The sequence below is a fragment of the Melitaea cinxia genome, chromosome 22 (genome assembly GCF_905220565.1).
Source record: "Melitaea cinxia chromosome 22, ilMelCinx1.1, whole genome shotgun sequence".
Taxonomy (NCBI): domain Eukaryota; kingdom Metazoa; phylum Arthropoda; class Insecta; order Lepidoptera; family Nymphalidae; genus Melitaea; species Melitaea cinxia.
The window spans coordinates 11,749,960-11,776,504 of NC_059415.1; positions in this window are offsets into that span (position 1 = coordinate 11,749,960).

The window sequence follows — 26,545 nt, forward strand, 5'->3', positions numbered from 1 at the left end:
TTTGAAACCTGGAATGGGGTCTCCGTCAAGCATTCGCGGCATAGCTCTAAAATGCGAAAGACTCCTGCAGCCGAACTGGATCCACACGTATCGACTCGTCGTTCCTGTGGGCCTAGCCAGTGAGGTCGAGAGGGTGGCGCAGAGCTTAGGCAACTGCGTTTTCCTGAAGAGTGTCCTAGGCGACAGTGTCTGTCTGACACTGTCTAAATCTCTGTCTGCAACAGACGGACTAAGGCCAATGAATATTTATAATTAGTAATATAAAGATATCTAAATTTGAAAACTTAATAGAAATTTGATAGACTCGATATAATTGTAGTAACGTAAAAAACAAAGTAAAATTTTAGTTCTCAAACTCATTCGGTTTCAAATACACTGACACACATGAACACACTGCGAACTAGACAGAAAAAGACGTTAATCTTGACAAATTTGATCATTCGAAATTATTGTATTTAGATTTGGGTATTGGGGACCAAGAGAAGAACCTCAACTTTATTTGACTTACACAAGATCACAGCGAAATAATACGCACGAGTAGTCTTGTGTTCCTGTAGTGAGTGAGGTAGCTAGACCTCTTGGGTACAAACGGGGGTAGGATCTGCTCAAATCTGGGCAAAGCCAATCTAGGGAAGTATACACTTGCAGACGATCACAGCTAAAAAACACTCCTATTAAGTAGTATTGTATTCCTGTTGTGAGTACGGTGGTCAGAGCACCTGGGAAGGTTAGGGGTAGGATCAATAATGTTTGCCCCCATAGTACTATTTTTTTTCAATAGTACTATTTAAAAAATACTCTTATTTATTATAAAGAAATAAAGCGAAGAACAATCCCTAACACCTACCAAACGAAAAAAGTTTCGTAATATTAAATATGTACATATTTCAAGACTTCTCTTGAAATATTTAGTTTTCTCCATGAAATTTTATTTCAATAGACGAGAAAATTACAACAAAAGAAGAATAAAAAGAGTTACCTTAATAATAAGACCAACAATGGTAAACTTTCACGAATATCAATGAACGACTTAATTCAAATTCAAAGCCAAATGTACTTAGATATTCAATTCGAGTTCACAATATAACGACTTTTAGTTAAGCTTATCTAACTTAGACTATACTTACCTATGATTAGGTTAAGTTAGGTTTTTAGTTCATGCATAGTCTTTTTGCAAATGTAATCATAGCTAGATTTAAACTTCCTAAGCCGAGTGAGACGTAGAATTCCCTTGAAAATTACCTACCGAGTTGAAAAGCGGTATTAAGAGTAAAAGAGTTGAATCTAAATGAGGAACGGACTCCAAGTTCTGAAGTCGTAACTGTGATATTAACCTTTTGTTCTTTCATAATACTGCATAATCTTTGTGATAAGAATTTGTGGTAATAGCTATGAGAACTTCGTTAAGAAATGCTTTAGAGATATCATTGCTAGTATGGTTTAAGCTTTATAATTAAATGTTAAGTGTGTCGTATTAAGTACATTTGAAAACTGGTTGAAAATGAATTAATTAAAAAAAAAAACGCTTTGGGTACACTCTATTTACGCCTATTTTATTGTTTACTTGTGACTATGTTTTCCTTTCGAGGGTCATTGGTTCGATTTACGTCCCGAGTTGTTTGAAAAAATATTTAAATATGTATTTCTGTTAACTGTTATTTCAAATATTTTTTACACAACTACTCGACTGTTGGCAACAACGTGAAAAATTAATTAATTATATATTTTATACTGGCAATACTTCGAGGTATCTCATAAAAGCAAGTCTCATATAAAGAAGCGTACGGCTCACTTGATAGTCAGCTGATGATTAGCGATCATCGTAGCTTATAGACGCCTGCAACACCAGAAACATACCGCTTTTATTTTACTATGTGATTTTTATTTATACAAGAGGATATTTAAGTCACAAATATACAAAGATGCTTCAACAATTAATATTAACTTAGCAACTTTGTCTTTTTTCGCTCCGAAATTTTGTCTAAATTTGTATCTAAAAAACAAATTCGAATCTTCTGGGAAATACATCGCTCGAGCTTATTCGTACCGCGTCGGAATAAATTTGTTTAAACGAAATTATCCTTTGCAGTGTGTTAAAAAAGGTGCGGAAAATAAATCTTATATCTATAATAAATACTGTTTGTTTATTCTGTTGGAGTAATTCATCCGGAAGGAACTATCTTCTGGAATTGCTTTATCTGTAACAAAACCTCCTATTTTCGTTCTGCTATATTTTTGATATCAATTCTAATATTTAAGTCATCATCACTAATAGAAAAGGCTAAATCAACTTCACGTGGTTGATAGTTCGCAGGACATGATGAGGTCAGATCAGCTAGTATTAAATACTAATTAATTTTCGACGTTACTACTAAAAAATAAATTACTTATAATCTACCAGGTAACTGATCTTCGAAACTTTTCCCACTGTGACATCTGTTTGGTTATTGTTTTATTTACTAACTAGCTGTACCCCGCAGTTTGACACGCGTTAATTTGATAAAAAATAGCCTATAATAGTCTTTCTCAGTAAATGGGTAGTCCAAAAAAAAGGATTTTTCATTTCGAGACAGTATTTCTTGAGATAAGCGCCTTTACACAAACAAACAAACTTACTTTTCAACTTTATAATGTTATATAACCGACTTCAACAAGTAATACACCTAGGTAGACGAAAAAAAATAGTCAAGTAAATACGCATTATCAAAGATTACTCCAAAAGTTGTAATCAGATCTCGATGAAATTTAAATGTGACAACATGATAATCATCGGCTTTCGATTAAATTAAAAATCATCAAATTCGGTACGGTACGGTAATCGGTATATTTCCTTTCCAACAAAAAAAGTATTATCAAAATCGGTTCATAAACGACAAAGTTATCCCCGAACATACATAAAATATATACATACGGTATTTTTTTGGTACTTTGAATTGAGTAATCTCCTCCTTTCTTGAAGTGGGAAGAAATTTTGAAAATGAATTATTATTTCTTGGATCTATTTTTCCTAGGTCTTATCGTCTCGTTTAATACAAAAAAGTAAGTATATTCGGTAAAAACTCAATAATCAATGAGTTCATTTAAAACCATATTCAAATAAAACTTTATCAAACTTACAGGATTTCCAGATGCTGACGCTGTGATGGTGTTATTAGCCCTTCTGTTTGTCCACCAGTTAACTGATCTCACGTACTGATACACTTGAACGCTCCGATTGACCTATTTCGTGACAGCTCTGCACCGAAATCTACAGGACAAATATTAGTATGTTACGTACGAGGATAAGAATGTTTTGCCTTAATAACGCGAGTATTGAGGGTAGTCGTAACTTTTTGCTTATATAATAATTGAAATACATTTTTAAGGTATTTTATTTCATAATTTCTGAAATGATTCATAACTAATTTTTAATTCTGATTGATTTTAATTTAGATAAAAACATTGTGATTATCTGCGTTTTTTTTTTAATAGTATACACGGGACCAAATCGCATAACATTAGTATGGCGAGCTCCAGGAGGCAACACAATGCACTAACGATACGATACGAAAATGACACATCTGTAACCAATCTACATTTACGAAAATATTGGAAAAACTACGCATGTTTAATTATATTACATTCATTAAAAATAAAAGGCTTGAGTTAATTTTTTTTTTGTTTTCATTTAAGAACATTAAAATATTGTTTAGATTAGTTTTTATTTCATAAAACTAGATGAGGTACTTTAGAAGATATTAAAAAATTTGTAACCAATCAGTTTTCTTTGCGGTCCATTTAACATAAATTGTTTAAGTATAAATTTATATTTGATAACCAATCCGGTTTAATTGTGCGAATAGGTACTATAATACAGTCGTGATCACTATCCCATATAGAGTGGATATATATGTAACGTATTTGTACAAATTTATAACCTCCATAATAGGGGACTATATGCATCACTATACTGAAAAGGCTTTCATTCAACTGTTTATAAATACTAGTGGTTGCCCGAGGGTCGAAATTCGAACATAATTAATTTAAATTATAAGTTTGAATATTATAATTAATAATAAACAAAAAAGTATATATGCGTGTGTGTCAAATACATGATAGTGCATATTTCATGGTTATGCATAATAAAAAAAAGTATTCTGCAATAATTCTCTATATCTATACTTCTATACTAATATTATAAAGAGGTAAAGTTTATAACTTTGTTTATATGTAGGTGGTAATCTTCGCAAATGCTGATCCGATCATGAAAATTCTTTCACTAACAGAAAGCTACACTATTCAGGAGTGACATAGGCTATATTTATTGTAATTGAACAAAAAATTTGGAAAATAAGAAAAATATTAAAATATAATATCAAAATGGTAAATAAACTAGCGCCATCTATCGCTATTAGAAATCAATTTATTAGTCTTTCGACGTTATTAATTTAGTCTTAATTTAGTCTATCGACGAAATTTTCTCGTTTTTTGATAGATGGCGTTGGAACAACATATTAGTTATTTAAGTGCTATAAAATTTGTTCTTTAAAGTATGTTATTTGGTTAATATAATAATAATTAACGCCCAACGAAGTGGGTACGGGTCGGCTAGTAAACTATAAGTACAAAGTATTTGCTTCACGTATTAATATATAGATTTACTTTAATATTTATTCCTAAAATAGGAACTAACACAACACTAATTGTTAGGAGTATTATTTGTGTATGATCTTCTGTGAGATTGGTTTCCTTTCCTTTTTTTTTACGTGGGGAAAATCCATCATGGATACCCTCCAGCGCGGGGGCGCCAGAGGGATATGTCAGATTCCTACTGACTAAAAACCACCACGTGTGAGCAGTCGTCCGCCTGGGTGGGGCGAGATGGGGTCGCGCTAGCATTCGCCACCTCGCCCCGGCGGTGGGCCCGGATAAAGCCTCCGGACCCCGGCACAATGGTGGGGTGGCCTCGTTGATTTCCTTTCCTAGACTAGTCTTTGCTAGTCATAGTTGCTATAAATTTCGTAATAATATGTGTTTCCTGCTATGATGATGATTCAGCCTGTAATATCCCACTGCTGGGCATAGGCATCTTTCTCCATATAAGAGAAAGATTTCCTGCTGTACCATACAACAAATATTTACTTATTATACCTGGTGATCTAAAATAAGATATATAAGCTACTTTTTATCCCCACATTCCCACGGGATCGGAAATCACGCGGATGAAACCGTGTGGAAAGCTTGTAAATAATAACCAAACGACAGCGGTACATTCTTCAAAACATTATAATTTGTAAAGACCACACAGTTGTCGAGGTTTGTGCGCGTATTATGCATTTTTGTGTCCTTGACACAGGATTTCGCTGTGTTCAATGCACTTGAATTTAAAGCTATTATTATTACCTTTTATCAAAAACGTAAACGCATTACCCTCAATTACCCGATGCAGTGAGACCTCAGAACAAATGGGTTTCGTAACTTTGTGACAAAATATAAACAGACAATGATGGAACAGATTATCAGCGACCTTGCGATCTGTCGAAAGTGAGGTCTAATAAATGTAAAGTATGGTTTATACATATTTATAGATGGTTCCCTATATTTTTCATACTATAAATGTGACAAACAAGCGTATGGCCCCACCTGATGGTAGGTAGTATGCTTCTGGTGCTTAAAACGTCTTTAAGCTACCGTATTCGATTACTATCATGTGAGCCGTTCGCTTCTATGCCGACTACAAAAATAAAGTGGATACATATACCATACCATAGCCTATCATCGCATATAATACAAGCGTATTGTCAACCATACCCCGATCACCTTGCTGAGCCCTAACCACCTTACTCTCCACAGAAGACTTCTTAAGAGAAATATTATTTAGCTGTGATCTTCTGTAAGGCTCACATACTTCCCCAGTCAACCTGCTCCAGATTTTAAGCAACATTTCCTGCTATGCTGTACGTCAATAATATTTTCACTATGAATTATATTCTCTAGAACGTAACCTTCTACTACTGATATAATTATTATTATCAGTATTAAAAAATATTTTAATAGGTTCAATGCTTTTTGAAATTAGATATTTGAAAGAACAAACGGCCCTACCAAAAAAAATATCATTACTAAAATATCGGAGAAAATTATTTTGAGAAAAGATACAATATTTTAAGGTTTTTCCCGCATTTATAAAAAAAAATGTTACAGTAATAAAAAATAATAATTAATAGTTTAAAAAAACCTAAAAAAAAATAAAAAAACACGCTTTTATAAATAAACAAAACTAATAATGAATAATCTCATCAAATTAGTGTATTGTCACCGACCTCGATAAGTCTACTAAGTATAAATGGAATCTGAACGTTAGAAGTGGGTCAAAATGAAGTCTAAATGAATCAGTTACAAACATACAAATATACAGATGAAGCTAATAGTAATAAAAAATGTGTAAAATAACTATCACATGAAATTTATTTTCTTTTAATAAGTAAAATAAATCCTTAAAAATTTATTATAATTAATATACGGCACTAAAGAATAAAGCCATCCCCTCTCTTAACACAGATAATACAGTTCCACTACCACCTTGGAACTTATAAGGCCGACTGATGATTGTACAAGGGAACCAGGATCTGATGATGGAATCCCTGAGAAATCGAGGGAAACCCTCGAAAATTATAGTGACGACTATTACGTTTCTCAATTTTTTTCGTCTATTTACGTTGTACTACTTGTCGATGTAGTTAAGATGTAGTAACACAATCATAATAATAATCAAAATAACAAATAAGATAGTTATAATTACGACTCGTCCATCATAATCATTAAGATACATAGAATAAGATAAATGGAATAAGATACATAAAATAAGATATATAAAATAAGATTCGTAGAATAAGTAAGAGACGCAAACTCAGCGTCTGGTCAGCCCCCCTGACATCCGCTGGGCCGAGACTATAGAAGTTAAGACAGAGACATTAAAGCCTCCAAATCGGTTACATGTCTTTCATTTTTTTTTTTACTTAAATTAAGTTAGTTAATAGTTAATTACTATAAATTGTTTTTAAAACGCTCCGAAACCAAAAGTAGATATTTATTTATTTATTTATTTATTTATTTATTTATGTATTTATTTATTTATTTATTTATTATTACTTGTCGATGTAGTTAAGATGTAGTAACACAATCATATAGATAATTGCTTGCTCTACCGGCATCAACGACTAAAAATTTATTATTGCTTTTGTTTTTGTAAATTAATTAATTATTAAAATTATACATAATTTAATTTAGAAACATCATCAACATGATTGGCGGTCGGTAATTTTTTTCATTATTATAAATAATGTCTGTCTTATGTTGGTTTGTTTGTTTGTTTAAAATCACTAATCTCAGGAACTACTGGTTCGAATTGAAAAATTCCTGTGAGAAAATTCTGTATATTATATATGGGCTTTAAGAAGAAAGAAGGCAATTTTAATCCTCAAATCAACGCGGGTGAAATCGCGGGGTACAGCTAGTTTGTTTTAGTGTCTTATTACATACAACGGTCATAGCAAATTAATGCTTGTGTTATATGTAATAACCGACTGATACAGCTAAATTCTTTTTAATAAACATACTAAGAAATAATTTATTTATAAATAAATACAAATATTACACCCAGACACAGTCGGGAATCCCCCAAACCACCCACCACCACCAAAGCAGAAAGCAGGGCCATTAATTGTAACAAAGATTGTAAAAATAAATGGTTTTATACTTATTTTTATTTATTTATTTAACATTAACACCAACAAGACATACACTAACAAGAACAGAAAAAGAATAAATTTTTACAATATTATAAGTATAAGTGTTGCCTTAATTATAGGTGTTACACACAATTCGCAAAAAGAAAACAGACGCACAATATACAAAGAAAATTATATATAACAAATTCATATTAAATTAAATCACAGAAAAAAAAAATCGACTATAAAAATCATAAAAAATATAACACAATTAAATTTAACATAAAAATTTATCACAAAATATTGAAAAATTGAAAATATTGAAAATTACACATTAATATTATACATTACGTACATATGCTCGACAAAACAAATAGTTTTCTTAATAATACCGTTTATGTAAAGAGAAAACAGAATGTTAAACATCAGCGTCATTGACCGTAGTGTCTGCGCGTACGCAATCATATGAAGCACAATTACGTAAAGTACCGAGATGACACAGTGGATAAAACGTGGATTACTTTATTCGAGCCTTAGATACTTACTCACTCATTACTCATTGACTCAACTTATTAGTAGTAAATCTTCGTTAGTACAATTAATTTATAAGTATATTATAATATGTACCAGTATCTCTGTAATGTTTATTATCTTTATCAAAGATAATTTATCAAAATCTTGCTCTTTCATGTCATGTCAACCATCTCTTTATGGGGGCATTAGATATACATATAATATCGCTCGCAATATTAATTGATTTGTACTTTCCCAATCATCCGATCTTTTAAAATATTGACAGTTTAGTTATTTGCGATGGGTCCATTTATTTTACCTACTACATACTTATTAAATGTTCTTTTATTAACCGACTTACAAAAAAGGACGAGGTTCTCAATTCGGTTGTATTTTTTTAAATGTATGTTATATCAGAACTTTTGACTGGGTGAACCGATTTCAATAAATTTTATTTTAATTGAAAGGTGTTGCGTGTCATTTGGTCCCATTTAAATTTCATCGAGATCTGACAATAGAGTTAAATTTAATAATGCGTATTTACTTGACTACTTTTTCGTCGATTTACGTTGTATTAAGCTGCATTACTTTTCACTGGGTTTATCGATTGTAGTGATTCTAACTTTATTTGAAAGTTAATGATTGTCATGTAGTCTTATTTAAATTTGATCGAGATCTGATGACTACTTTTTGAGTAATCTTTAATAGCGCGTATTTACTTGACTATTTTTGTCTACTTACGTCGCATTACTTTGTCGATGTAATTGAAGTCGGTTTTTTTGGTTGGTGAGCAAATTGATGTGATTCGCGGATAGTTTAGATTCACAATTTGGTCCACTGGAAAATGTTTATTTAACTAATTTTTCATTTATAAGTAGTTGTTAATTTTGGAATGTTTTACATTGGATCCGGTAGACTGCGCTACCATCGCAGCATCAAATATTAAATATTATTCTATTTTAATTTCAGTTGGTCCCGACAGTTGGTGCTGCGATCAAATTGAGAAAAATATTTGAAATTTTGTGTTATGGCAAAACAACGTTTGCGGGGTCAGCTAGTTTATTTATATAATGTTATTAGTAAATATAGATTTAATTTTGTATATTTAATATTCAATTCAATTGCTATAAATATAAGACTGTCTCAAGTGTGCGGTATCCTTACAGGAACGACTGTCTTAAAACTGTATTGTATCAAGTGTGCGCTATCCCCACAGGAACAAGAATCTAAACGTGAACTTGTGGTTAATTTAATTAGATTTACACAAGAGTTATAATTGAAATGGTACAGTAACCTTTGCTTTCGCAATATTTGTATTTCGTAAATGTTTTACTATTACCAACTTTAGTAATTCAGGGTTTCCTAAGTAAACCTTAATAATTCCATTATGTATGTATTATTTCTATTCGAAGCATTTCAGTTAGTTTCTGTCTTGCGAAGTTGATCTTGACTTGTACTTTGATGTGTTTTGATAGCGTGTCTACTATTGGTCTTATCATAATTGTGTTTGCTCGCAAACGAAAAAAAAACCGACTTCAATTACACCGAAGAGTAATACAACGTAGGTCGACGAAAAAAGCGTCAAGTAAAAACGCATTATTAGATATAACTCGAAAAGTAGTTGTTAGATCTCAAATATATTTAAATGGGACCAATTGGCACACACCACCTTTCGATTAAAACAAAATTTGTCGAAATCGGTCTACCCGGTCAAAAGTTCTGATGTAACATACATAAAAATAATTGTGTTTGCGCGCAAACGAAAAAAAACCGACTTCAATTACATCGACAAGTAATACAACGCAGATCGACGAAAAAATAGTCAAGCAACTACGCGTTATCAAAGATTACTCAAAAAGTAGTTATCAGATCTCAATAAAATTTATATGTGACCACATGATAAACATCAGCTTTCGATTAAATTAAAAATTATCAAAATCGGTACACCCAGTAAAAAGTTATTGCGGATTTTCGAGAGTTTTCCTCGATTTCTCTGGGATCCCATCATCAGATCCTGGTTTCCTTATCACTGTACCAAACTAGGGATATCCCCTTTCCAACAAAAAAAGAATTATCAAAATTGGTACATCCAGTAGCAAGTTATGTGGTATAATACAACGTAGGTCGACGAAAAAAGCGGCAAGTAAAAACGCATTATTGGATATAACTCGAAAAGTAGTTGTTAAATCTCAAATAAATTTAAATGGGACCAATTGGCACACACCACCTTTCGATTAAAACAAAATTTGTCGAAATCAGTCTACCCAGTCAAAAGTTCTGATGTAACATACATAAAAAAAAAAAAAAAAAAAAAAAAAAAAAAAAAAAAAAAATACAGTCGAATTGAGAACCTCCTCCTTTTTTGAAAGTCGGTTAAAAAAATAAAAAAAATACAGTCGAATTGAGAACCTCCTCCTTTTTTGGAAGTCGGTTAAAAATAATATGAAAAACTAAAATCAATTTGCTTGGACGCAATGTCAATACAGTCTGATTGATACAATACAATTTCCTTTTTTGTGCCTATTTATAACAAGTATTCTCAAGGGCTCATAGAGTTTGTAAGAAAATCTGCCTGTCGTGATTTGACCGAATACCGAACACCGAGTATTTGGCTACGCTCTTCGCCGCAGCTCTGAGTATTTGGCGTGCATTACAATGTAAAATCGTATCCAACCCTAACAAAAACTATCATAAATTCAATTTATAACGCGATTATTTCTTTGCAATGTTTTTAGTGTTACAAGTGTCCATAAATTTCAGTAACCGCTTACCAGCAGGTACGCTCGTATGTCGACCTAGTTGTATAGAGAAACAGTTAATAGAATATCCTCAAGATTCTATTACTACGAATATAAGAAATAAGATAATTATTTTTAAACCTTGCTTAATATTTACTAAAATCAAAACAAATATATCATAACAGCATTACGAAATAAATTACGAAGCTATTTACCGTACACATATTGTTTTATTTTGTACGAAATGTTAAAAGGAACCTTACGGCCGAGTTCGACATCGGCTCAAATATTTACACGCAGTACTATCATAAAACTGTGAATTTATTGGAAATGTTATCGGATCTCGTTATTTATTTTCTATTTAATAAAATGTATTTATTAGAAGGAAAGAGTCATTTATAAAATAATTTTAGCATATTTTTTTGAAGAAATAAATCGTGTTTTGGGTAACATTAATAAAAAAATAATTCCTAACAATTAGCGCCTTACAATCTAAAAAATTGGTCCCCAAAAAAAAGCTCTTACTTAACTTGGGCTGCATTCGTTAGAATGCGATGCATTTAACGCAATAAATGAAAATTGTTTCTTGGCTTATTAGAAAGGTCTGTAGATTACTTCAAAATTAAATAACTATAAACAAAGACAAAACTAATTTTAGAATGTCTGAGATTCAAACTTGAAAATTTATGTAAAATTTTTAGTTAAATTAAATCCATTTCAATTATTTTTTTTAAACAATCGCAATTTTGTTCATTTAATTGTATCAGAGCGTATAATATAAAATGACAGTATTTTTTTTTTGTTATTTTGCTACGCAAATGCTGAATAGAACTGACCTTGACCACTGTAAACATTTTATTACACAAGATTTTATTTTATTTTTTATTTTAATTAAATTGTAATTAAGCCTTAATTACCTTGTTCATTTTGTTTTATTTTTTTAATTTTATGTTTGTTTGTTTTTTTACTAACATCATTTTTGATTTTTGATTTATTTGTAATTTATTTTTCATTTATAGATTTTTTCATGATGTTTTGTTTGTTGCAGTAACCCAATATGAACCTTGGTCTGAAATAAAGAGTTATTATTATTAAAGGCATAATCTTCTATATATTCGTAGGAGAGAGGAAAAAGCGTCTTCTTGCAATCTCTTTATTTCTGTTGTATCTGATATTTAAAATAAAACCAGCCATTTTCATTCTGCGGAACCGTCAGTTTTGTATGCTCCCCAAGTCAAAGTTATTTACAAAGACCACCAGACATATAAAAAAATTGTATTTGACTGGCTATCGTCAAAAGGTACATAAAGTCACAAAAAAAAAACAATAATTAATAAGTATATAAAAAATAACGGAGGTAGGGCACTGCGGGATATATTCTGCTCAAAATCAGGAGCAACCCAACTAAGAAAGTACGTTGACCTTACAAAAGTATGGTGACCAAGCGCTTGAGGGGGTTTGGCGCTAGGGTCGACAACGCGCTTACGATACTTCTAGCGGTGCACTCATCTATGAACTACGGTAATCGCTTACCGTCAAGTGAGCTGTAGCCTTTTTTTCGACCTAGTTGCATAAAAAAAGAGAGAAAAAAGAATGTTTTACAGAGGCAACTTGTAACAAGTATTGCATAAACCATTTCCATTGCGCTGATACTTCTAAGTAGCAGCGAGTTAGTAAAAACATCGCAATGTTATGCGCCACTAAGTTTATATTTGCAAAATTCAAGCAATAATTACAACCTTGACACGAAGAGTAATGAATGAATGTTGTTTTATTTGTTTGAAAAGTTTACTTAAAATCGTAATTTGAGGAAAACATTGATATTTTCGTAATCGACGATTCAGCCTGTAGTATCCAACTGCTGGGCACAGGCCTCTTTCTCCATGAAGGAGAAGGCTCGGAGCTTGATTTACTACACTGCTCCACTGTGGGCTTAATATTTTACAGGTAATAAATATATTAATGTTGATAGTGTCAAGTTTTATTAGCTGACTTCAAAAAAGGGGGAGGTTCTCAATTCAACTTTATTTTTATGTGCATTTATGCTTGGGCTTTCTCACAAAGATAGGATTAGAAATGAGACTATCCGCGAGAGAACGAAGGTAACTGACATAGCCCACAGAATTAACAAGCTGAAGTGGCAGTGGGCTGGCCATCTGTGTCGCAGGACCGATGACCGTTGAAGCAGATGGGTCCTGGAGTGGAGACCGCGTCTTGGCGAACGAAGTGTGGGACGTCCTTCGGCCCGTTGAACCGACCAGCAAAATTGCCGGTGTAGGCTGGATGAGGATTACGGAAAACCGGTATGTCTGGCGCGAACTTAAGGAGGCCTATGTCCAGCAGTGGACTACAATAAGCTGAATTGACTGACTGACTGACTGTGCATTTTACTTCATAGCATTTTACAGGGTGGACCGATTTCGATGTTTTTTTTTTTAATTGACAACTGGCGCTTTTTTGTGGTGCAAGTGCTTGATTATTTCTAATAATGCTTATAAAAAGAACATCATATTTGCATACACAGTGTTTTATTTACAAATAATACAGATAATTACGCTGCTGCACCTACCTTCTTAATGCATATTTTCCTCTTTCTTGAGGTTGTCTGGAAGAGATCGCTAGTAAGCGATAAGACCGCCTTTGTGCATTACTAACTCAATGTGTAAATAACAGTTTTACTCGTATGTAAATCTTTTCTTAGTGATGTGCAATGAAGTATATTCTATTCTATTGCATCATCATATATATTAATACGGTAAGCTTAAGATGTTTGCCTCCTTTTTTAGAAAAAACCTCACAATTACTCCACATAAGTTATATAGCATTGTAGCTGTGTAAGACTTCACTTTGCTTACTCACTTAATAAGACACCACTGTCATTAGAACTCATTTATTCAAATAAAAATCCGACCTATATATAACAATCAAAATCAAACGCTAGCGCAATTTAATTACATACTAGTGATATCTATTAAAATTCACATACAAACACAATCATCACATCATGGTGACATCTATCGGCACAGTTATGAACTTGGATCAATATAAAAATCAATTTTGTTTTGGTGGGTACTTGGGTAGGATTCTCAATTAGATTATGCTGTGTGGTTACGGCAATAAGAATATAGCCACCGCACTCTCTTTCCGTGGGTGTCATAAGAGGCGACAAAGGGATAACACAGTTCCACTACCACCATGGAACTTAAAAAGGAGATCGATGGCGGAATAACCATCCCATTGCTGACTTTGAAATACACAGGCCGAAGACAAGCAGCAGCGTCTTCGGTGCAACAAAGCCAGCCCTGCGATCACCAACCCGCCTGCCCAGCGTGGTGACTATGGGCTAAACACATGAGTTTCCTCCATTTTTGGCGGGAACTTGTGGTGGCCTATGTCCAGCGGTGGACTGTATTAGGCTGAAGTGATGATGATGATGATCCGCAATTAGAAAATTCAACTATCTTATTTATATCTTATATATATTATCAATTTATTTAAAACCAAATAATATAATATATTAACTAAAATATATAATTAAATGGAGTCCCTTTAGGCAAGGTTCCGAAGCTACTGGCAGCGTTCCCCTTTTGAATAACTACACTAATTCTTTGTCGAAAATAGCAGCCCAGCTCTTCAGAAATATATTTTAGTTATTGTATTGAATTTTTTTAAGTTTTTAAGTTTTAGGTCAATTGTTCTAGTATATATTTTATATATAGATATATATTTGCTACTAGGAGTCTGAAATATATATTTGTTTAATCACATTTGTCAATATTAATTTATACGATTTTATCGATATTTAAAACTCAATTCGAAATTCGATTGACATTATTTTATTATAATTAGAACTACATACTTAAAGATCTGTATTAACCAATCATTTTATAGACGATTGCTAGCTCTACCCTCATCCACGACAAAAAATATTATTATTGCTCTTGTTTATGTAAATTAATTAATTATTAAAATGATATATATGACGGCTTTCATTTTGAAACAACATCAACATGATTGACGGTCGGTAAATTTTACTTTTTATTCAATTTCAAATCAACTCACGTATAAATACTTTTTTGAAATTTTGTAAAGTGATAATTATTATACTTATTTAGTGTGAATTATTCGAATGGGTATAGCTAGTTATATTATTGACTAATATTTATAACCACGTTGTATTACTGGTCGATGTAATTGTAGTCGTTTTTTTTTTCGGTTGCGAGTAAACACATGAGTTCTCGCTAATTTTGGCGCGAACTTGTGGAGGCCTATGTCCAGCAGTGGGCTGCGATAGGCTGAAGAGCGAGAGAGAGAGCAAACTATTGTTATGTTATAGATGTCATTCAAATTCCGTGTCTTAAAAAAGTAAGTATGACAAGGTCGAGTCAAACTGTAGTCATCTGATACTATCAATGTCACCTTAATTTTTACATCACACAAATGTGAAATAATAGATGATCAACTGAACTTCGAGAAGCGAAGTTCGATCATTATTATATGAGTTATTTCATTCGAAGATATACTTATAACTATGTAGTATGTAACCTTTATCCTACAAGGCAGCTCGCACTATTTAAAAGACTTAAATCAATTGACGTGTCATTCAATTGTCAAAACTGTCATCGGATCCACTCGGCCAACACTGTCACATTAACTCATTCTTTTCAGAGAGTATAAAATTAAATAAATCTTGTTTTTGTTATAGGGTAGGGTGGGCCGGGTGTTTATATCTTCGAATGAAATAACTCATATAATAATGATCGAACTTCGCTTCTCGAAGTTCAGTTGATCATCTATTATATTTCGTTATTTCATTCGAAGATATACTTATAACTATGTAGATGTTTAAAAATAGGTGTGTTAGTTTAAAATTACAAAACATATCAAACGTTTTCGTTAATGTTTATTTAATTTTATACAAAACAAATGAAAAAGAAAAAAACAATAATAATCCACAACCAGTTTCATCAGATAATCAATTAATTTAACAAATACATTGATCACTTTACAATTTTTATTATATTATTTATTTGTAACTATTTGACACACTGATTCAGCAAATAGTCTGCCTGTTCTAGATACAGTATCTGAAATTGGGCGGTTATAAAATTTTGCAAAGGTTTTGGAAGATTCTGACCAGCCAGCAGTTCTTCTTATTACGTCAATACAGACGCCAGCAGAGGCCGCCGCCGACGTGGACGCGTATCGCGTGCTGTGCGCGCTAAACATGCCAACGTCACGGGCTTTTTAAGTTTTACTTTTCGTAATAAGAAGAGTTTTTGTATTGGGTTCTTTAAAGAAGGGTAAGTACAAATGGGGCTGTTCTTTACCAGCTGAAGACGTCTTTATCAGATCGGTTATTAATATTTTAATTCCGTCGGAAGATTTTATGATATTTTCAATCTTTATAAGGGACAAGGTTTGTACCCTATGAGCAGTGCATAGTGCTAAGAGAACAGTCACCTTTTTAGTTAATCGTTCTAAGCTCAGGGTTTTATTAGGAACCCACTGAGAAATGTAATCTAGTACTACTTGGGGATTCCAAGTAGTAATATACTTAGGGTGACAGGGTTTTTGCTTAAAAATGCATTTTAACAGCGTTTTAATCCTCTCATCGGAGCCTACATGGTTACCTAAGAATAACGATAGTGCAGAACGATGGGTATTATTAATAGTGCCGTATGAACTACCATTATAAAATTGACTCGTAAGAAATGTTATTACTGATTCTATTGAAGTATCTAGTACATTAAGACTTTGTTCCAGACAGAACTGCCACCAAAGTTTAAGTGAAACGTTATACTGTCTTAAAGTGTTTGCTGATATTGAGGAAATCATTAGATCGAGAGCTATGCTTGGAACGTTGTGGTGCTTAAAGGCGTACCGGAGAGCTTCACAGCTGCTAGGGTAAGGGTCTGGTGCAACGGGTGAAGAGATCTGAAACGGGATTTGAGAAGATGTGGATTAGGTTCAAAAAATATGATTTCTGAAGTCATCATTGTCTTAAGTAGTGGAAACCACGGTTGTCCAAGCCAATGAGGGAAGACTAGTATGCCTGAGGCTTTGTCATTGATTATTTTGTTTAAACACTTTAGTATCAAAGCAAACGGAGGGAAAGCGTAGAAGAAATATTTAGACCAAGTAATTGTAAACGCGTCTACAGTTACTGCGTCTGGGTCTTTTTTTCTACGATATATACCGTTGACATTTAGCATTGACGCGAGAGGCAAACAAGTCAATATCTGGTGTGCCTAGCGTTTCCTATAAGTTATTAAATGCCCACGTTAAAAGTTCCCATTCTATATCAATATTAAGTTTTCTAGATTCTTGGTCAGCTTCGATGTTATCTTGAGAATTTATATATGAAGCAAATAACCAGATATTGCGCTTCTCACACCACTGTCAAATAGACCTAGCTAGATCATTCAAGTGTGGGAATTGAATTCTACCCATTCGATTAATGTAGCATATTGCTGTTGTGTTGTCTACACGTAACAGAATAGAGCCGTTTGAAAGATTCTTAGCAAAGCACTTAAGTCCCATGAATACAGCTAACAGCTCTAGGTAATTAATATGTAAGGAAAGTTAACTGTCTTTCCATCCTCCATTTACCCGATTTCCATTACAGAAAGCTCCCCAACCCGTCTTCGACGCATCTGAGAATATTTCTAACATAAATTGATCTTGTGGTCTTAGAGAGTTATTAGACAAAGTTATGTTATTATTCCACCATCGTAGATCAGGTAAACTATCCCTAGGAAGCTTAATTTTTGTACTGTAATCATCATTCTGTTGCAAGGCTAAGAATTTTGCTCTTTCGAGACTTCGTGTGTATAGCCAACCGTATTTTATATGCTGCTACAAGTACACCAATTAGTTGTGAAAATTCTCGAATTGTACATTTTGGTAACGTTAAATAAATATTTATCAACTTAGAGATCTTATTTCTTTTGTCTACAGGCAAGCCTAGTGACATTTCAACTATATTAAACGTGAAACCTAAGAATCTGCAGTTTTGTTGGGGCAATAACATACTTTTTTCCCAGTTAACGACAAAACCCTAGCGCTCTAATAAATTTAATGTTTCTGTGACATTTCTGACACATTCACTGAACGTATCACCAATGCATAAAATGTCATCAAGGTATATAACAGATCTATAACCCTTGGATCTCAAATGATTCATAACTTCTTTCATTATTTTTGTAAAAATACTTGGAGCAACAGATATGGTAAGACATTAAAATGATAGATTTTTCCATCAAAAGCAAAACATAAGTACTTGCGCCAACTTTTGGCGATGGGGACTAAAAAGTATGCTTCCTTAAGATCAATAGTAGCCATAAAAGCGTTTACTGGTAGAAGTTTAGTCACTGTCCTATGGTCTTCCATTTTAAAATGATTATTAATGATAAATTTATTGAGTGATTTTAAATTGAGGATAAATCTTTTATCGCCATTGGGTTTTGGAGCTAGGAAAGAGCTAGAAATAAAAATATCGTCGTTTTGTTGAGACAACGAGATAGCACCTAAGTCTAATAGTTTTTTGATTGCAAGGGACATGTAAGTTTTTTCGTTTGCACTTAATATATTTTGGGGAATTTTCCCTTGTTTTACAGTGTTATTAAATTGTATAGAGTACGCCTCGCGAATCCATTTAAGAACTAATGGATTCGTGGTAATATTTTTCCAATTATTATAGAAATATTTTAATCTACCCGCATGTACCCGCAATGTTGTTAAGTTGCACGTGGGGTTGTCTTCGTTAACTTCGACTGGTTCATCAGGGGACCTCTGCGGTAGCTGCCTCCCGCAGTGTTGCGTTTCCTTGCTTCCTCGGAGTCCACAGGCGCGCCAAGTTGTCGTATATTTTTTCTCCGAATTTTGGTACCTCCTCTGTGGTTTCCCCTAAGGCTTGTATGATCTCAGGGTCTAACTCCTCGTGTTCTGCCGCTTGAGTGTCGCCTGTTGGCAACACACCATTTTCAGAATTCTGAAGTGTTTCTTCATCGGGAACTTCCGGTTCGATAGACAGTCCTTCTGGTTCTGGGATTAGCAAAAATATATATATGTATATATATATATATATATATATATATATAGTTCTTCTCAGTCTATAAACTTCCCACTATTGGGCTTATCCCTTAGCTGGCTATTACAGCACACATGGGAGAAAATGGGGTGATGACATATGTATGTATCCGTCACCACACATACAACATATATTTAAACTTAACCCCCTTTTTTGTGGGGTTAAGTTAACAGCGTCATATGTCGCTAACTGTATAAGCCACGTGTTAACCCACGGTTAAACTCTAGGCATGATCTGACCCTTATGTTGACCCGCAGTCAACCTCCAGTCATTAAAAGCAAAATTGAACAACTAATATCCTAATTAGTTGCTATATGCCTTCGTGATAACCCGCAGTTAACCTCTAGGCTTTGCTTAAAATTTTCTCACTAAGGAGTCGGTATTTATGCGAATAAATCACTTATAGAACACTTGCATAATAACATTGTTACATACCTGAATTGTTTTCAGAATCCGACGATTCTAATATTCTACGACGTTTCTTATTTTGTTTTTCTTCCAATCGTTCTAATTTTCGTTTATAACGATTAAATTTTTCTTGATAATCTTTCGGCATTTTTTAATTTAGAAAATGTGGGTAGATGGATTAAAAGAAAACTAGGAAGCAGGTGCGTGTGCGAACGCTGCCTCGCACGAGAAAAGAATGAGTTAATGTGACAGTGTTGGCCGAGTGGATCCGATGACAGTTTTGACAATTGAATGACACGTCAATTGATTTAAGTCTTTTAAATAGTGCGAGCTGCCTTGTAGGATAAAGGTACTACATAGTTATAAGTATATCTTCGAATGAAATAACGAAATATAATCACGACGACTTCGTCTTGACTTTCGACGTCGGAAACTAACACATACATGATTAAATTTGAAACCTAACACATACATAATAATATGTATGTCATACGTATGGATTTTTGTTTCATTCATTCAAAAGTAAGATTTGTTCTCTCTCTGTAAATTAGTTTTCATTTAATAAGATAGATCAGTGTCCCCTGAATCAATTATAAATATTTGCAGGTGTAAGTCCGAGTTGACACCGCCGAATTCTTCAAATGCTAAAAATTTCACTGCATTTACCGAACATAAAGTAAATCAAATGAAAATAACTTTATTCAAATAGCCTTCGAATCGTCATATTACAAATTAAAATTTTTAGCGTTGTTAAAAGTGAAGCTGCCACCGAATTGAAATGTAGATTCTGCAGAGCAGAACTGGCAAGAACTCCGCGGGTAGTATATTCAAAAAACAAAGTGTGTTTTTAAATCCCTAATCCCTAATCCCTAATTCCTTAACAATATTATAAATGCGAATATAAGTTTGTTTGTTACGCTTTCACGCGAAAACTACTTAACCAATCCTCATGAAACTTTGTACACATATTCTTGGAGGTATTAGAAGCAACAAAAGATACTTTTTATTAAAAAAAATCAATGCGAGTGAAGTAGAGTAAAAGCTACTTTTAAGTAAATTAAACACACATCCATTTAAGTCACAACACACTACAATTAAGATATTTTTTTTTATAATCAAACATTTTGCTTTTAAAGGAAGTTAATTAATTTATTAATAATTTAATTTATTTTATTTCGTAATTTAAGGCATTGTAATGTAATCTCAATTTTTATATAAAGCTGGTAAAACATCGAGGTAATACAAAAAGAAATACAAATGGTAATATCGTAATGGAAGTAACAAAGTGTGAAATGACGAAAATAATGTTAAGTTAGGAAACGCGGGCGTTCTTTTTTTATAAGATGTTTTCTGTCAAATTGGTAACTATAGTGATCTAATCTATAATATAAAAATGAGTCGCTGAATGTGTTGCTAAGCGCAAAACTCGAGAACGGTTGGACCGATTTCGCTAATTCTTTTTTAAAATATTCCTTGAAGTATGAGGATGGTTCTTAAAGAGAGAAAAATTCTAAAAAAAAAATTAAATTTCCTGAAAAAGTCTAAAAACAACACTTTTCTATACTCCGATACAAAAGATTTGTGATAATACTTAAAAGTCAATTTGAACTTTAATACCATACGATAAAGTTTGTGTTAGGCGATACGAAGTTCGCCGGGTCAGCTAGTACAAAATAAGTTTCATTATCGTCGACAGACTGAATTTGATTTCCAATCGATGCAAATATTTACAATTATATATTTTTTTCGTATTTGCTATTTATAATTGTGTTTGCTCGCAAACGAAAAATACCGACTTCAATTACATCGACAAGTAATACAACGTAAGTAGACGAAAAAAATTAACAAACGCACTAGTCGTCGCTACGATTTTCGAGGATTTCCCTCGATTCCTCTGGGATTCCATCATCAGATTCTGGTTTCGGTACCACACTTGGGATATCTCTTTTCCAACAAAAAAGAATGATCAAAATCGGTTATCCCCGAACATACATAAAAAATATATACGAGTATATATACGGTCGAATTGAGTAACCTCCTCTTATTTTGAAGTCGGTTAAAAATACTAGAACTTTAAAATGAAAGGAATATAATTATTTTGTCACGGTGTAATTTTTTTAATTGTTTTTTTTTTCGTTTATAAATTTAAATACGTATGTGTATCCCATACGTCAAAAGTTTTTGATGCTCAAAAATTTAGCTTAAATATATATAAAAGTGTAATGCTTTATACAAGAATATATTTTCTAACATATACATATATCTAACATATACATATACATATATCAAAAATTACTTCGATAACCGAACCTTTACTGTTAAAGTAGATAATATTTGCAGTAAACATATATCTGTGACTGAGGGTACAGCTCAGGGCTCTGTGCTGGGTCCACTTTTCTTTTTATCTTACGTAAATGATATTAACAACTGTATCACTAATAGTACATGTTACCAGTTCGCGGATGATACATGTCTTGTTATGGCTAATAGAAATCTCGAAGCCGCTATAAGCAGTTTACAAGTCGACCTAGATGCCCTAACACGATGGTGTCATGACTCTGGTCTAGTGCTCAATGCAAGTAAAACAAGACTACTGATTATTAAGTCTCCATATATTAAACAATGTCCTATAGAAAATTTGATTGCTCATAACCATGACTGTCTTCACGCAAAAAATAAAGCAAATTGTAAATGCCCAACTATAGAGATTACCCAAACACAGAAATATCTTGGACTTACAATAGATAACAAGTTTAACTGGATTCACCATATTGAACTAGTGTGTGACAAACTAAGACAATTTCTTGCAAATATAACAATACTTAAAAATCGTATACCATTCAAATTAAAAATTATGCTTTACCACGAATTAGGAGAATCCTATATACAATACGGAATTAGTTACGGCCGCACGTATAAAACTTACCTCGATAAAATATATAATCTCCAATTAAGAATATTAAAAACAATAGTGTCACCAAAAATAAAATGTAAATTTTCCAATAACGAATCAGGGCTCTTTAAGCATTGTAAAATTTTACCAGTACATTCCAAAGTAAATTTTATATTGCTTAAAGAACAATTTTTCAATATATCATCAAAAAACATTATTGAACATTCTGTATGCACACGGGCGATCACTGAGAGTCAACTACGTACACAGCGCGCTAACAATATGTATGGTGAGCGTACAACTGCTTATATTGTGCCTCGACTTATTAACAACCTACCCGTAGATTTATGCAAAAGTATTTCAAATAGAAATATCAAAAATAAATTAAAACAACATTACTTAAATATTTTGAACTAAACATTTACTTACTTAATTGTATTTTATTGTATTATTGTATTTATTTATAATATTACAAATTGTTTTCTTATTTTCTTATTAAAAGAATTTGAACATTGTCTGTAACCGTTATAAATAATGAATGTGTATAATTAGACTAAGATAGCACAGGTTGAAACCTTAGTGGTTTTTTGTTGCTATTTTTTTAATATTTCGTGTATTACTACTTTTATAAACGATAATTAAATAAATAAATAAATAATAATCTATTATATCATTTCTATACATATCTTCACATGAGGATATGCTGTGAAAGATCTACTTTTTATAATAAAACTTCTTCACGCACACTTGACCTGGGGAGTAAGCTGGTAACTGCGGGACGAGAGCGTTACGAAAAGTGTGATCGGGCGAGGCAAACGGAAGTTGAGAGAGTTATATATCGTATAAGTTAATGAAAATAGAAAGTGAGAGAGTTACGTTTTAACAAAGTTTTACTTCAGTTGAAGTCACACATTCATCAGCTTATTAACCAAATCATGTGTGTGTATAGAAGTTTGTCTTCAAAAATATTTCTTTTTAATTTTAAAAACTCTTTTTATTAAGCTGTAGCGTGGGTTAATTACCAATATCGTTGTTGGTTATTTTGATCACAATATTATATGTCACTTTTATATGTCACTAGGTCGGCAAACAAGCTTACGGCTCACCTGATGGTAAGCGATTACCGTAGCCTATAGACACCTGCAACACCAGAAGCATCGCAAGCACGTTGCCGACCCAATCCCCAATCCCCCCAGGATATTTTGGTAACATTCGCTTCAGCCCTTAATATACCAATACTGGGCATAGGCCTCTTTCCCCATGTAGGAGAAGGATCAGAGCTTAATCCACCACGCTGCTCCAATGCGGGTTGACCCACGAGAACTGCACAAACGTCCAGACCACGGCAAACACCTCTATGGCCAATACAAATGTTTGTCATGTGCGGGGATCGAACTCACAACCGCCAGCGCAACAGGTACAATCCATGGCTGTAACCGTTACGCCAACATTGCTAGCATCATATCCACTGGTAACTCAAAATTACCTACAACAGACATGTCATGATAAGTCATGATTTTACGGAACTTACCGTGATTATCATTTTGAACTGATAATTCGATGACGTTGCAGACGCCATGGTCACGAGTTAATAAGTCACTATGTAAGATATAAAATATTAGTCCCGATATACTCGTAAAATATAATAAATTTCGAAATGACAACGCTGTAAGTCCCATTGTATGAAAAGTACGGAATACAAGTCTACATAATAATTAAAAAGTCTTCCCGTTGAACCGCAGTGCACTGAACTGATCCCTTCTCATACATGATTAAGAGACAATTGTTTAGCTAGTTATTAATAATACATATATTATGAAGACAATAGTCAAAAGATTTATCAATTTTTCAACCTTTGACTATTACTTAGCTTAGCATTAAGTAAGCCTTCCAGTTAAGTCGATCCACCCCACTTTGTATCTATTGCATCAAAGCAGTTACCGACAGCTGACAGTTGTGGTCAAAATGTGGTGGATAGTGCTATTCTGTGCCGTGAATATAGTTTTAGGGGATAATGATACGAAAAAAGGTAAATGCATAGTTAAGTAATATAACAATAAAATATATATACACATATATAATGTTATGTATTAAGGTTTTTATCAAAGCTTTAACGTCTTTATTTGTGTAAACAGAAAGTTTTTATCAATTATCATTTGTTTTTTTTTTTTTTTTTATATAGCTTTCAAAATAAAATCTACAATTTAATGAGAAAATTATAACAACAAACAATCAAAAGGGTAAAACATGGCGGTTTATATTTTCATCCTTTACGATATCAGTTAAACCCTTCTCAAAAGTAACTTAACATAAAAAGTTGATATAATAAAATGAATAATTAAGTAATTTATAACACGATTGTTTACGAAAAACAAATACAAGAATATATAATGCGTTTTTTAATATTCATTGTTTATATTTTTTCTAATGTTTACGCGAATTTCACTTATTACAATGGAACAACGTATTACAATGGTTGTTCCATTTTTTTTCGTTTTCGGATTTGATCACGCTTTATTAAGTTTTTTTTTTTAAATGCCCGACGTTTCGGATACTTTACTGCAACCATGGATGGTCACGGGAGGATTTAAATTTATATTCTATAAAATATACTCTGAAACCCTAATAATAATTACTCATATTTAATGAATGATTTTAAAATGCAGTATTAGGTATCACGTAGTATTAGTTAAGTAATTATGTAATTAGTTGAAATGTTAAGCTTGTTATATGTATATAAAAGTTATCGAAATTAACAAATAACATTACATAAATTAAAAATATTTGTATATAATATTATTAATAGTTGAGGTGGTTATGCATTTCAATTTTGCATAATTTTATATATATATATATATATATATATAGTGAATATATAATATATATATAGTGAAATTTGAATAGCCCAGCCCATCGCGACGCGTCGTCGGCGCAGTTTGTAGTGGTCTTACTTTCTGCTCCATGGCTTGTGGGTTCGATTCCCTCCTGAGGCTGTGTGTAATATTTGTGTTTATATATATATATAAAATTATGCAAAATTATATATATATATATATATATAGTGAATATATAATATATATATAGTGAAATTTGAATAGCCCAGCCCATCGCGACGCGTCGTCGGCGCAGTTTGTAGTGGTCTTACTTTCTGCTCCATGGCTTGTGGGTTCGATTCCCTCCTGAGGCTGTGTGTAATATTTGTGTTTATATCTGTATTACTTCCATGTATATTTATTAAAAAAATATTTTTTAGCAATAGAAGCCGGCTGTCAACTATAACACAAGCATTGTGTTGCTTACCTTAAGAACAGACGAGCGTGTGTGAATGTTATATTTATTTATTTATTATTAATGTTTACTGTGTGTGTTTAAATGATATTTATTTTATCGACTTTTAATAAACTAAATTAGAATTATCTACGACAATTTTGTACCATAGTTATCTGTGAATATTTAGTTTATAATATGTACCATTTTATTTTTGTGTTACCCACACATTACGAATTCTAAACATTTTTGAATATCATATCAAAAATTGACCGTTCCAGCTAGATCGTGTTGTCTCCTTTCAAAGATTTTCATTGTAAAATTCGTGTTGTCCGAAAAAGTTGTTTCAGTGTAATAAATTAAAATTGTTTTTATTAGGACAACGTGTTTTTAGCCGACTTCGAAAATAGGAAGAGGTTACTCAATTCGACCGTATATATATATTTTTTATGTATGTTCGGGGATAACTCCGTTGTTTATGAACTGATTTTGATAATTCTTTTTTTGTTGGAAAGGAGGTGTCTTAGATGTAGTCCCATGATAAGAAAACCAGAATCTGATGATGGGATCCCAGAGAGGGAAATCGAGGGAAACTCTCGAAAATCCGCATAACTTATTACTGGGAGTACCGATTTTAATGATTTTTAATTTAATCGAAAGCTGATGTTTATCATGTGGTCACATTCAAATTACATCGAGATCTGATTACAACTTTTGGAGTACTCTTTGATAATGCGTATTTACTTGACTATTTTTTCGTCTACCTACGTTGTATTACTTGTCGATATAATTGAAGTCGGTTTTTCTTCGTTTGCCTGCAAACGCAATTATTTATTTTCCGGGTTTAACTATTTTCTTGTGTTTAGTAGTAGTAGTTAGTAGTTTTGTAGTATTTTACATTTCAAATTAAATTAATATCATTTTA